Genomic DNA, 14,399 nt, shown 5'->3' on the forward strand with positions numbered 1-14,399 from the left:
GCGAGAAAACCTTCACCATAAACAGGCCGCATGCGAAGAGCATCTTTCACTCAAGTCTGCCAGTGGATCCTAAATGCGTGGAGCCGTGTCAAAACATCCACCATCACCTACGGGTCTCGAAAGGCTGGACTGCTGCGTGATGAAGAGGACCGGGTGCGCTTAAGTGACAGCGACAACGAAGAGGCTGAAGTGAGTGACGGGATCCCGAGGCTGTTCAATTCGGACACTGAAGAAGAGGACTTTGATGGTTTCAGTGCGCAGGAAGAAGATGAAGAAGGCGACCTGGTAGGCTGCAGTGTGTGTGTATATATATATACACACCGGTCGTTAGGAGGAATGTTGTTCGTGCACTGTTGAGTAAAAAAGCATAAGCAACGTAATTTGTGTGTTACTGACACGTACGTATATTTAAATGTAGCCGTGTTACAGGCACTGTTCGAAAAAAAAAAGCATTTGCAATATGTGTTTGTTTTTTTACCATACGGATTAAATTAAAAGTTAAAAATCCTCACGTGTAATATCTTTCCGTGTAAATATCTCCAATTTTTTTTTCTAAAATTAGAGCATGCGGCTTTTAATCAGGTGCACTCTGTAGTCCGGAAATGAAGGTATGTGAAAAGCGTGTTTTGCCATGTAACTACATTTCCAACAATGCATTGTGTTACCCGCCAGGTGACGGCTTTTACCGCCACTACACGGCAGTGTTTCCGCATCAATGCCAACAAGCGGAATTGAGAAATACAAATAATGATCCTAAAATGTCCAGGAAGAGAAAAGTTGATGCAGATGGGAGACTGTTTCAAGAAAGATGGGAAGGCGAATACATGTTTGTGCTTCAAGGAGAAAGACCGGTATGTCTTTTGTGTTACCAGGCGGTGTCGGTTGTCAAAGTGATCTACGCCGGCATTTTGACACCAAACACGGTGCTAAGTACGGCAAAGCTAGCCTTCAAGAAAAGCAACAAATTGCACAAGAATTGAAAGACAAATTGCGGTCGCAGCAGAATGTGTTCAGAAAAGCCACAGCCAAAAACAATGCGGCAGTGAAAGCTTTTAAAAATGTCAGTTTATCAAGAAACACCATAGCGGACCGCGTCCATGAACTAGCAGAAAATCTTGCAACACAACTGGCCGAGGAGACACGCGGCTACATAGCTTTTTCTTTAGCTGTTGATGAAAGCACAGATAACACGGATTCAGCGCAGTTATCAATTTTAATTAGAGGCGTAAAGTCGGATCTCTCTGTCACTGAGGAGCTGTTGGATGTAGCTGCTTTGCATGGGACATTTTTGATGCGGTGGAGAAGTCCGTAAGAACAAATGCATTGTCCTGGGAAAACTTGGTGGGATTAACTACAGACGGTGCACCGGTAATGTGTGGAGGAAAAGCGGGCTTGGTTGGACTAATGAAGGGGAAAATGCAAAAATGAGCTGTCACACGCCTCTGATAACGTATCATTGCATCATCCACCAAGAAGCTTTGCGTGGGAATGTGCTGGGGATGGATGACATAGTGACCACGGTCATGAAAACAGTGAACTTCATTCGGGCGCGTGGCCTGAATCACCTTCAGTTCCAGCTGTTTTTGCAGGAGATGGGCTCGGAGCACGGGGATGTACCTACCATACAGAGTATTTGCGTCAATACCAAAAAAGAAAAGAAATTTGAAGGAGTGGAGGCTAGGGTTTAGGAATGGCAGTATATACAGTCAATGGGAATGTTGGCCCGTCACTCCTAAATGAATGTAGAGGAAACACTGAGTAGGTATTTATTTCAGTCACGCTGGTTTAATTTTTGGCTAAAAAGTTACTGAATTGATTTCAAGTCACCTAATCGTTTTGGATCGTATCGTTCTAAATGAAACAAAATCGTCCTTAAATTGAATCGGCAACCACGAATCGTGATTTGAATCGTTGTTAAAACGAATCATTACACCCCTAACAGACAGGGAAAGCAGTTCATTGGTGTTGATCAAAGCAGGAGAGTGGAAATCAAAGGAAGTCAATTCAAACTTTTCCTGTTCTCTGTGAGTGTCTGAGCTTCTGGACAGTGATGTCAAATGTTGATAATGTGCAAATGATTTTAATGATGAAGAAATGTGTTGACAGAGAGAGGAAGAGGAGTCATGTTTCTGTGGAGGAGCAGCTGTCCTGCTGTGCTTTGTGTCAGGACGTCCTGAAGGATCCAGTCTCTACCAGCTGTGAACACTGGTTCTGCAGACAGTGCATCACCTCAAACTGGGACCAGTCTGATTCATCAGGACACTCCTCCTGTCCCCAGTGTGGAAAAAGATCCAGAACAAGTAAGACTCTACATTTAATTCACTCATGCTATAGTTTAATTCATTCTCTTTTTTGTTTCCCTGCACTTCTCATACCAGCCTTATTTTACTCATAACTGAGCTCAGTTAATTTCTGCTGATATAAATTAATTTAAACTTGTTGTGGTTAAACTCTTTTGTTGTGAAAGAGCTAAAGGAAACGTTGGAAGTCAATCAAACACTGACACGCCCCCTCAGAGGCTGATAGAACAAAGAGCATTTCTAACGTTTCCTCTGAAAAATCAGTTATCATGAGAAGTAAGGGCATTTAAAGTCTGTTTTCTGTTCTTTGTGACTTCAAACAGGGATGACTGTTTCCTTTCTGTCTCTTGTTTGTTCTTCTTTCCAGATGATGTTGGCCTGCAGGAGGTTTTAGATGAACATAAGATCAGTCTGAGGAGGAGGTGTGAACGTGTGACTGAAGGAACTGATGTAAGAGGAAGAGGAACTCTCCTCAACAGGATCTACACTGAGCTCTACATCACAGAGGGACAGAGTGAAGAGGTTAATAATCAACATGAGGTGAAGCAGCTTGAGACAGCTTCCAAGATGAAGGCCCTCCATGACACTCCAATCAGGTGCCACGACATCTTTAAAGCCTTACCTGACCAACAGAGACACATCAGACTGTTCTGACCTACGGCGTCGCTGGTGTTGGAAAAACCTTTTCAGTGCAGAAGTTCACTCTGGACTGGGCAGAGGGTTTGGAAAACCAAGATGTCAGTGTGGTGATTGTGCTTTCGTTCAGGGAGCTGAACTTGATCAAAGATGAGCAGTACAGTCTTCTCAGGCTGCTCCATGTTTTCCATCCAACATTACAGAAGGTCACAGCAGAGCAGCTGGCTGTCTGGAAACCTTTGTTCATCTTTGACGGCCTGGATGAAAGCAGACTTTCACTGGACTTCAACAACAGTGAGGTTGTGTCTGATGTCACACAGAAGGCATCAGTCAACGTGCTGCTGACAAACCTCATCAAGGGGAAGCTGCTTCCCTCGGCTCTGGTCTGGATCACTTCCAGACCTGCAGCAGCCAATCAGATCCCTCCTACATGTGTTGACAGGGTAACAGAAGTACGAGGCTTCACTGATGCCCAGAAGGAGGAGTACTTCAGGAAGAGGTTCAGTGATGAAGAGCTGTCCAGCAGAATCATCTCCCACATCAAGACCTCCAGGAGCCTCCACATCCTGTGTGGAGTCCCAGTCTTCTGCTGGATCACTGCTACAGTTCTGGAGCACATGTTGACTACAGAGCAGAGAGTAGAACTGCCCAAGAGCCTGACTGACATGTACTCACACTTTGTGATGGTTCAGACAAAGAGGAAGAAGAACAAGTACCATGAGGGACATGAGACGAGTCCACAGGAGCTGATGGAGGGTGACAGGGAAGTTCTTCTGAACCTGGGGAGGCTGGCGTTTGAACATCTGGAGGAAGGAAACATCATGTTCTACCAAGAAGACCTGGAGCGCTGTGGTCTGGATGTGACAGAGGCCTCAGTGTACTCAGGAGTTTGTACAGAGATCTTCAAAAGAGAGAGTGTGATCTTCCAGAAATCAGTCTACTGCTTTGTTCATCTGAGCGTTCAGGAGTTTCTGGCTGCAGTCTACATGTTCCACTCTTACACCAACAAGAAGACAGAGGTTCTGAAGAACTTCCTGGGGAAAGACCACCAAGACTCCACTAAGTCTCTGGATGACTTTCTGTATGGAGCCATGAAGAAATCCCTGCTCAGTAAAAATGGTCACCTGGACCTGTTAGTTCGCTTCCTTCATGGCCTCTCTCTGGAGTCCAACCACAGACTCTTAGGAGGTCTGCTGGGTCAGACAGAGAACAGTCCAGAAATCATCCAGAGAACCATCAACAAGCTGAAGAAGATGAGGAACAGTAAAATGTCTCCTGACAGAAGCATCAACATCTTCCACTCTCTGATGGAGATGAACGACCTCTCAGTTCATCAGGAGATCCAAGAGTTCCTGAAGTCAGAGAACAGATCAAAGAAGAAACTCTCTGTGATCCACTGCTCAGCTCTGGCCTACATGCTGCAGATGTCAGAGGAGGTTCTAGATGAGTTGGACCTGATGAAGTACAACACATCAGATGAGGGACGACAGAGACTGATCTCAGCTGTGAGGAACTGCAGAAAGGCTCAGTGAGTCCTGATCATTAACAAAATCATTCAGATGTCCAATTCATTTCAATTCAAATCACTTTACATCAACAGCTTAAAGGACATACAAAACAGAACAGGCCACACAGTTGCATATTCAGATTAAAAAAGCACATGACAGTATTTTAAGAACATAACAGTACCTTAAAAAGTGCAAGTATTCAAGTGCATTTAGCTTTCTTTGTTCAGACTTAAGCAGCTGAACTGAGGAGCTGGACAGCTCTGGGGACAAACCTAGTCCTCTTCCTCTGCATCCTGAGGGAAGCCACTCAAACTCAGACACAGAATGTTGGAAGAATCCTGTAAAATCTTTGTCTGATGATCACACAGGACAGTGAGGGGGATGAACAGGCTGCCTGATTATATTAGAGCAGACCTTCACCATGTTCAGCAGGTGGTTTCTATACTGCAGTGTAGTGGAATGAAGCCAACATGTAAAGGAGAAGGTTATCACATTTTCAATGAAAGCATAATAGAATGCTGTGGAGCTAGTGGAGGAAAAAGAAGTTGAAGTGGAGAGAGCTGTGGAGCATGGAGGCTGGTAGGATCAGATTTATGATGTGCTGCTATCTCCCCAGAACCTAAACCAGTGGTTAGGGGAGGATGCTGCCTGCCCAATGTGTTCTTGTGTATGTACACTTAGCCACATTCTGACAGGTTGCAGGGTTAGTCTCTCCCAAGGGAGATATACCTGGCGTCACAACCAGGTTCTGAAATGCTTAGCAGCTGCAATTGAGGAAAAATGGATTAAAGCAAATTCCTCATCTGCTAGGAAGGAGAATAGGCACACTGTGTTTGTTCGAGAGGGAGAAAAGGTCTGACTGTCAAGAATCAGGCATAGCGAGGGGCAGCTAAGGGTGGGCGGAGCCTGGGAGCTGAGGTCCCACTTCGGGATGCCACGATTACAGTTTTCCTTAGTACAATTATTGTCAGAGAATTTATCCTGATATTACAACAATCACGATTATCATGTGTTGATTGATTTCACATATCTATTCATATGTAAAATCACATGAACACTCCTTAAAGGTCTTAAAGTTTCCTTTATTTATATATTTTGATGCTAAAATATAATTATATTAATAATTATATGATACAATATTTGTATTTGCACACACATAAACCTGAGCAACAAGAAAACAACTCGATGAAACATCAGATAATTTAAGTGTAGCGTTACCAACATCATGTGATATTGTCAACAGACCAGCGTGTAGCGAGAACGTCAGCGCTCAAAAGAGGAGATAATAAACAGAAACAGACATGTGGTGTTAAACTTCTGGGCCACAGTAACCTCGTTCTTTATTGATAAACCGAGCACCGTCCAGCGGATCGAGACACTTGAGGAAGTTTTACAAAGTGACCGGTGGTAACCGGTAGATTGAGAACCCCAAAGAGTAGATACTGAATAAGATAGTTATCTGTTGTTTACCTTAGTAGTCGCGAGTACCCGAGACATTTGAAGGATCGGCGGCTAGGATTTAGGATTGGTGACCCGCCACTGGAAACACTGCGTGGGTGTTGCGTAACTCTGTTTTCGTTCCGTTTGAGTTGCCCTTAACTATGGTCGCAGAATACTATTTTCTGACGGTTTTCAATAAACGTTACGATCAATTAATTGTAGCGCTTAATACTGCGGTGAATTGTGACATCGAAAACTATCAAACTGTGTTGACTACACAGCAAGGTCGGTCAATACTCAAGATGTAACACACACTCTCACAGTTCACATTACACAAAAAGGATTCATAGACACTTCCAGCTACTCTCTGCACCACCAGTCAACCTCACGAGCAGTGACCTGGAAGACAGCATCATCAGATGATCACCTCACTCTGTTTCATACTCATTCAGTCTGGATCTAGATGGAAATGATATGATTTTATAACAGGTTTATATGTTTTCTAATTACAGATTTACTGGATGTGGACTCTCAGAGACTCACTGTGAAGTTGTGGCCTCAGCTCTGAAGTCCAACCCTTCCTATCTGACAGAGCTGGACATGAGTGACAATATCCTGGAGGATTCAGGAGTGAAGCATCTGTCTGCTGGACTGGAGAGTCCAAACTGTAAACTGGAGACTCTGAGGTCAGTTCACTGACTGGAGCTGTTGGAGCTGCTTTATTTGACCATTTCTTTATTGCATTTCTTGTCTGTGCTGTGCTGGTTACTCTTTTCAGTGGAAAGGAGGTTGTATTAATCTTTCTTGTTCTCCCCTCAGTTGTGGTGGTGTTTCTGGTTAATTGTTTTGTCTGTTAATCCAGTGTCTTTGTTCCCTCAGGTGGCGTCTTTCGTTCAGTTATTCCACTTTGAGTTTGTTTGTGGCTGCTGGGTCTGGTCTGTGTGTAGTTTTGCTGCCAGCGTTTCATTCGTTATTTTTGAATAAAGAACTATTATTTTACACATAGTAACCAGTCTCCTCAGGTTAAGACCTTGAGAGGTAACACAGTTTAAATCATTGACTGATGTGTCAAATGTTCTTTAGTTGATAAATGTCCAGTCACAGACAGTTACTGATGTTGTTGAGCAGTCTAAAGCCCCTTTCACATCGTACGAATGACCCGGCAATCGACCAGAGATTTGATCGGCTCGCATTGTTCGCATTATTCCGTTCACATTGTGTTCAGCAGTAGCTCAGGAGGTAGAGCAGCCATCCAATAACTGAAAGGTTGGCGGTTTGATTCCACCCTGTTCCTAGTCTGTCCATTGTTTCCTTCACCCACCTTTTGCCTCCAGGTGTATGATTGCGAGTGAGTGATGTTGGTGGTGGTAGGAGAGGCTGTAGGTGCAAATTAGCAGCCATGTTTCCATGAGCCTGCCCCAGGGCAGCTGTGACTGCTGAGGTAGTTTACCACCACCAGGGTGTGACTGGAAACAGAAGCAAAGTAGTTTTGGTCTACTCCCATAAGAGACCGATCTGTCTCTGGGATTTTCAACATCATATGTTTCACGGGAGCTCACTTTTATTCTTTATTCAGTTTGAAGAGCTGCAGGTTGTCAGAGATCAGCTGTGATTTTCTGGGACCAGCTCTGAAGTCCAACCCCTCCCATCTGAAACATCTGGAGCTGAGTATCAACAACCTGAAGGATTCAGGAGTGAAGCAGCTGTGTGGTTTTCTGGAGAGTCCAGACTGTAGACTGGAGACTCTGGGGTGAGTTCACTGTCTCTTACTCAGTACATTTACCTGCGCATGAAAAGAACGAATTATTGTCTTAATCAGTCGGTAACAGGAGAACTTAAGTGCATGTAACCACGTTTAAAATTGGAGTTCTCATTATCCAGTAGCATGAACATTATATACAAGATTGAAAAATGAACTATTATCCCTATGGTTGTTGTTTATTATATGACGTAATAAGTCAACCAGAAAGCGGGCCGTATTAACGTGGTATTAACCCACTGAAAAGACACATATCGCCACATAGTGTTGAGGAGGAGGAAATGTTCCCATCAGTTATTAGATTTTCTTCCGCTGCATGTAAACTGGGACAAAGACTATAGTCAGAAAGCAGAATTTTGAGCATAGCTCCATTAAGCTCTGCATGTAAACGCACTGAATGTTGTAGATCTGATATGTTTATCACCAACTGAATCTAATTCATCTTCATCCACAACTTTCCTCCATAAATCTGTAAATGTCCTTTAGTTTAAGACCAGAGTTTGTAGCAGAAACTGTAGAAAATGTTAAAGTCAATGAGGTTAAAGGCTGTTAGGACACAGTAATGTTGAGCTGAACATTTAAAACCTGAACACATCTGATTCATGATTTAATCTACTGATGATCTGATCCACTGGATCGATATTGAGTCTGGTCTCGGCCAAATTGACTGGATCAGGTATCGATTTTTTTTATCAGACCCCGTCCGATCCATGAGCCCAAACTATCTTATATATCCTCAACTTCCCTTTGTGCGACATGCCGTAACACAGATGAGCTGTTGCCATGGTTTCCATGTGCCTGTGTTTTTGTCACGTGAACAGAAGCCTGCAGAGCTGTGGTCGTGTCTGCTGTGTGAAATTACTTTAGGAGGAGAAAAGTAAAACAGCCGAGTGCAAAACGTTTGCAAAACGAGTGTCTCAAGGAGTGGCAGCAAAACCGGGTATTTTAACACGACAAACTTACAAAAATATCTGTTCACACATCATGGGAAGGTGTACAGAGGCTTATTACAGGCGAGTGCAAAAAAAAGCGAACCGTGGCAACCATCGTTGCAGGAAACACTACAGAAGAGTGTAAAAGTAACTCCAGAGAGCACCAAGGACAAAATGATAACAGAGAAAACTGTTGAGTTCATTCTGCTGGATGATCAACCACTTTATGTAGTGGAATATGTGGGGTTTTGAGGTTTGGTACAACATTTGGAGCTGTGCTATCAGCTACCAAACCGGCACAGCATCTCTGATACACTGATCCCATTCAGGTAGAAACAGGTGAGTGAGTTTATCTCTAAACTGTTTTATTGTTTTCAGTCAACATAATGTGAATATTGGAATTGTGACACTTATTGTACAATCTCTGTTTACTTTTGTTTTTCTGTTTTTATTTTGGTGCAGCAAATCAGGTGTGTAGCCTAGAGATTTTTTGTTTTGATTGTGTGTCTTAAGAAACCGTGTGTATCTTACTTCTACCTACATGTACCTACCATACCTGTTTATACACTGCAATTATTCTAATTTAATTTAAATATTTGCACCAAGATGCACTTTTATTTCATGTCAAACATTTGAATGGTGCAGCTGGGTCCGTTGTGTTTACAAATGCTGTTAAAAGCTGTGTGAGCTTCAAGTTTTAATAAAGTCACAGCAGTTACACATAACTTCAGTTGTGGTCACAAATTTTCCTTCTTTCTTTAGGGAACCAGAATAGTTATACAGTGAACGTGGTGTTTTTAGATGTCAGTATCAAGCAAATTACATCCATGTATTAACAACTTTTAGAGTGACAGAAAGAATCAGATCAGTATCGGCTGATCCACAAGGCTCCAGTAACGATATCGCATGTGAAACAGTGGTATCGAGCCATCCCTAATTTAATCTACATCTTTTATTCTTTATTCAGATTAAAGAGATGCAGTTTGTCAGAGATCAGCTGTTATTCTCTGGGACCAGCTCTGAAGTCCAACCCCTCCCATCTGAAATATCTGGACCTGAGTCTCAACAACCTGAAGGATTCAGGAGTGAAGCAGCTGTGTGGTTTTCTGGAGAGTCCAGACTGTAGACTGGAGACTCTGAGGTCAGTTCACTGTCTGTTACTGTTGTAGATCTGATATGTTTAATCACCAACTGAATCTAATTCATCTTCATCCACAACTTTCCTCCATCAATCTGTAAATGTCCTTTAGTTCAAGACCAGTGTTTGTAGCAGAAACTGTAGAAAATGTTAAAGTCAATGAAGCTTAAAGGCTGTTAGGACACAGTGATGTTGAGCTGAACATTTAAAACCTGAACACATCTAAATCACATCAAACTTTATTCATATCGCACTTTTCGTACCAAAAACAGCAGCATAAAGTGCTTCACACAGACAAAAATATAAATCATCAAGAAGCCACCACCACATATGTACACATACAGAGTCTCTGTGGCCCTGAGGTTCTCCAGCTGTTCCACAGTCGAGGGCCAATAACTAAATTCTGCCTCCCCGTGTGTCTTAGATCTAACTTGTGGTTGGTTAAAAGCAGTGATGGGAATAACGGCGTTAAAATAAACAGCGTTACTTTTTTCAGTAACGGGGTAACCTAACTCATTACTGTTTCCATCTTTATAACGCTGTTTCTGTTACTGAAAATTAAATGGGGCGCGTTACTTGGTTTTCAGCCACGGGAGCTGTTTTTTTTTTTTTCTTTTCTTTTTTGTTGTCGAGGAGAGGAGGGAGGGGCCAAACAACCGCATAGGTGATGATGATTGGCTAAGGTGCAGTAGGCTTTCACGATAAGCCAATCTCAGGCAGTGTTCAGTTTATACACAAATCACACCCACACCAAACTAGCAGAGGGAAGCGGCATCATTGCTGAATGTGGAGGAAAAGTTGTGAGCCGTCACCGGTTGGACCGGGTCGACCCGGGTTTTTCTCTCTGACTCATATCTGCCTGTTACATTCTGACTCGACGGCCTGACAGACTGGATCATTGTAGAAGCTTCAGCTCAAAAACAAGTTTTGATCTTCTCCCATAAAGACTGATCTCTGAAGGGCAGAGATTGTTGTTCCTTTTTGTTCAGTCAAACAAATCAAATGTGTTGTTACACGATGGTTAATGGAAGCGCATAGGTGAACGGGGACTGTGTTTCTATCCAGCTTGTATAGTGATCTCCCACTTTAATGATCATGGCAGCGCTCTGCATCCGAGAAAAGGGGGATTTGGAGGCAGATATCGGGCTCTGTGCAGGACACAGTGATTTATTCTAATATCAGCCTTGAGAAAGAGCGGGGGTTTGACGGGTTCATTCTTCAGGTCATCAACAAACTGAAACTTTATCTACAATGAACGCGATGACGTATGAGGGAGGAAAAAACAGGCACGCAGCTTTCACAGGTGGAGGTCCGACCCGGGACTTTAGCCGATGTGAAAGCCTTATATGTTACCAGTTGGAGTCTGAGGGGCAATAAATATTAAAAGTTCTGTGTAAGTGCGTGTCTATACAATTCTATATGCAACTGGCTGAAACCTGCTAAGAAAAATATCAAATTATTAGACATATTTAAGAAGAGTAACACAATAGTTACTTTCCCTGGTAAGTAGTTACTTTTATAGTGGAGTAATTCAGTTACTACATTTCATTTGGAGTCAAACCTGCTGTGATCCATGTATCAGTCCATTCTCTCTGAACCACAGCTGCTGGAAGGAGCTCACACACCTCACACTGTCACATATTACTGTCTGTAGAAGACATGATGGAGATCCACAATAACACAAGGACAAAGTCACTCAGACATGGAGAGGAGATTTAATCTACATCTTTTATTCTTTATTCAGGTTGTTTTACTGCAGGTTGTCAGAGATCAGCTGTGATTCTCTGGGACCAGCTCTGAAATCCAACCCCTCCCATCTGAAACATCTGGACCTAAGTGGAAACAACCTGAAGGATTCAGGAGTGAAGCAGCTGTGTGGTTTTCTGGAGAGTCCAGACTGTAGACTGGAGACTCTGAGGTCAGTTCACTGTCTGTTACTGTTGTAGATCTGATGTTTGATTTATTTTCATGTATAACTTCATAGTGTTGGGGTGGCAGCTACTACAGGACCAGCAGGTGTTGAAGATGACTCCAGTTTGAAAACCACTGATTTGTGGCTCATTGGTTGATGTTGGATTATTCAGTTCAGTTCCATTTTATTTATATAGTGTCAATAACTTTCTCAAGATGCTTTCCAACACATGTCCTGAACCCCCAGAGCACACTAACGCAACGGTGGCAAGAAATAATCTCAACAAGAGGAAACCTTGAACAGAACCATAACCTCAGACTCATCTGGAGAGAGACACAAACATACATCTGTCATATGTCATGACCTGACTCTAGTGGTCACAACAACAGGAAGACACACCAGGAGATTAAAGAATACTTTACCAAACCACATTCAGACTCAACCAGAGGTGGGTAGAGTGGCCAAAAATTATACTCATGTAAAAGTACTGTTACTTCAGAATAATATGACTCAAGTAAAAGTAAAAAGTAGTCATCCAAATAATTACTTGAGTAAGAGTAAAAAGTGCTAGGTGTAAAAATTACTCAAGTACTGAGTGACTGTTGAGTAATGTCTGATTTATTAGTTAACACAAGCGATCAATCAGACAAAAATACAAAATAATCATCTTTAGGTAAATTAGAGTTAATCCTGTCAATAAAATAAATTAAAAATAATTAATTAATTACTTAATTCAAGTACTTCAATAAAAAATAAAATAATAATTAATAAAAAATAAATCACGCACATTTCAGTGAAATGTCCGTTTGTGTTGGTAGACACTGAAGACACCGCATGATGTAGCTGCTGCACTTTTTCTAAGGCAAACATTCTTTCAACATGAGGCCGAGGGTTTTCCTCCTCGTCTGCGTCTCCATTGTCGACCGTTGATTTTGACCGTTTTCATCCTGCTGCTGTTGTCCAAAGGGTCACATCCTCATGTGACTTTAGGTAGCCAGGTAATTCAGTGATGTCAGGGCTGTCTCCTACTCCTACCCCCGAGTGTTCAACTCCTTTGTCACCTTTTGATCTTGTGACCTTTTCACCTGTGTGCCGGACCTGGAGCCTCCTGGCCTTTTGTTTCAGTGGAGACTCTAGAAAACCTTTCCATTTCCTTTCCGTTCCAGGCGTACGTGGGGAAAAGTAACAGGCTCATTGTAGCCTAATGTAAGAGAACAGTTTCTTCTTCACTAATCTACTCAAGGAAAAGTCAAAAGTATAGTGATTTAAAAGTACATTTTTTTCAAAAACTTACTCAAGTAAATGTGACGGAGTAAATGTAACTCGTTACTACCCACCTCTGGAGTCAACATAGAGATGTGGAAGTCAGTAAAGTCTGTGGTGTGTGGTGTTCATGAGTGAAGAGTATGAGTGTGAATGTTGTAGAGTGTAGGAGACATACAGATAAGCTACAGGAACACAACCAGACAGGAATGTGAAGAGTCTGGGAAGAAGATGAGAGAGAGACTGATGAGACAGACAGGACCTATGTAACCCTGGTACTCTGGACACCAGCTGCTCCACATCACAACAATCAGCTTCCTACACAACGGACACACAGAGCTGTCTCCTGTTACATAGTTTAAGAGGAGGAAGCTCCTGGTCATCCTTCATGTCTTTACATATGTTGATGTCAGGGTTAAGATGTTTGAGAGACAGATGGAGACACTGTTTGTAGAAGACATGATGAAGATCCTCAATAACAGAAGGACAAAGTCAGACTGCTCATTTTAACACAACATGTCTCATTACATTTGATCTTCATCTTTTATCCAGTCTGGAGGAATGCAGTGTTTCAAAGATCAGCTGTGATTCTCTGGACTCAGCTCTGAAGTCCAACCCCTCCCATCTGAAACATCTGGACCTGAGAGGAAACAACCTGAAGGATTCAGATGTGAAGCATCTTCTTGATCTTGTGGAGAGTCCAGACTATAAACTGGAGACTCTGAGGTCAGACTCCATGTTTTCTTTGTGTGCTGACATGAATATGATGGTAAAGTTGTGGTGACATCAGGCTGATATTCTACTGATCCACACTGAGGATCTTCATGGTAAAGTCTGGTTTCTTCTTCTGTGGTTTAGTCCATTGACTGTGGCAGAGCCATGTTGAGCTCCACATTTCAAAGCTTCATAGAAGAAGAAAAATCCTCAACTGGATGATTGACTCTGAAACTCTGACACTCTTCATTTCCACCTTAAAGTCTGTCAGACATTTAGAACAGAACTAAAATCATTATGATAATTACACATTATGAAACATTAGTAGAGAATTAAATGATTTATTCCTCATCCATAATCAACTCTATAAGGTTTAATAATTATATTTTCATACTTTACTAATGATCAGTTTGTCTTTTATAAATAAAGTAAATATTTAAAGTATTTATTTTGGAGTTATCAGTGGTTCATGAGGTCATATAGAAAGTGTCGGTAAATGATTAATAAACTATTTAAATCTACATTTATTCATCTTATTATTTAACTTAATCATGATTAATTCAGGTGGTTGTGAAACATTTAGAGGTTATTAATGAACTATTTCTGTGGGTTCATCTAAAGTGAGGACAATCTGTGTCTAGTGAAGCTTTAATAAAAGACATTTAAAGGTTCAGTTTCTTCTCAACAGAACAGCACAGAGTGACAGAAAACAGAAATATTTATTCCATCAGTTCTAGAGTTGGGAGGAGTTCACAGCTGAGGTGTTTCTTTGTCTCACTTTGATGATGTTTCCATGC

The 14,399-nt window shown here is 42.0% G+C and overlaps 1 protein-coding gene and 1 pseudogene across 1 annotated transcript in view; both read left to right on the forward strand.

Moving 5' to 3' along the window:
- On the forward strand, positions 1-13,588 carry LOC124995613 (annotated as a pseudogene).
- Positions 11,617-14,399, forward strand: part of LOC124995628 (serine/threonine-protein kinase 17A-like) — a 98,869-nt gene continuing 96,086 nt past the window's right edge. The window contains exon 1 of the mRNA XM_047568142.1: positions 11,617-11,631. The gene's annotated coding sequence lies outside the window, so the exon portion shown is untranslated. The remainder of the gene's footprint in view (positions 11,632-14,399) is intronic.

This window comes from Mugil cephalus, chromosome 18 (genome assembly GCF_022458985.1).
Source record: "Mugil cephalus isolate CIBA_MC_2020 chromosome 18, CIBA_Mcephalus_1.1, whole genome shotgun sequence".
NCBI classification, from domain to species: Eukaryota; Metazoa; Chordata; class Actinopteri; order Mugiliformes; family Mugilidae; genus Mugil; species Mugil cephalus.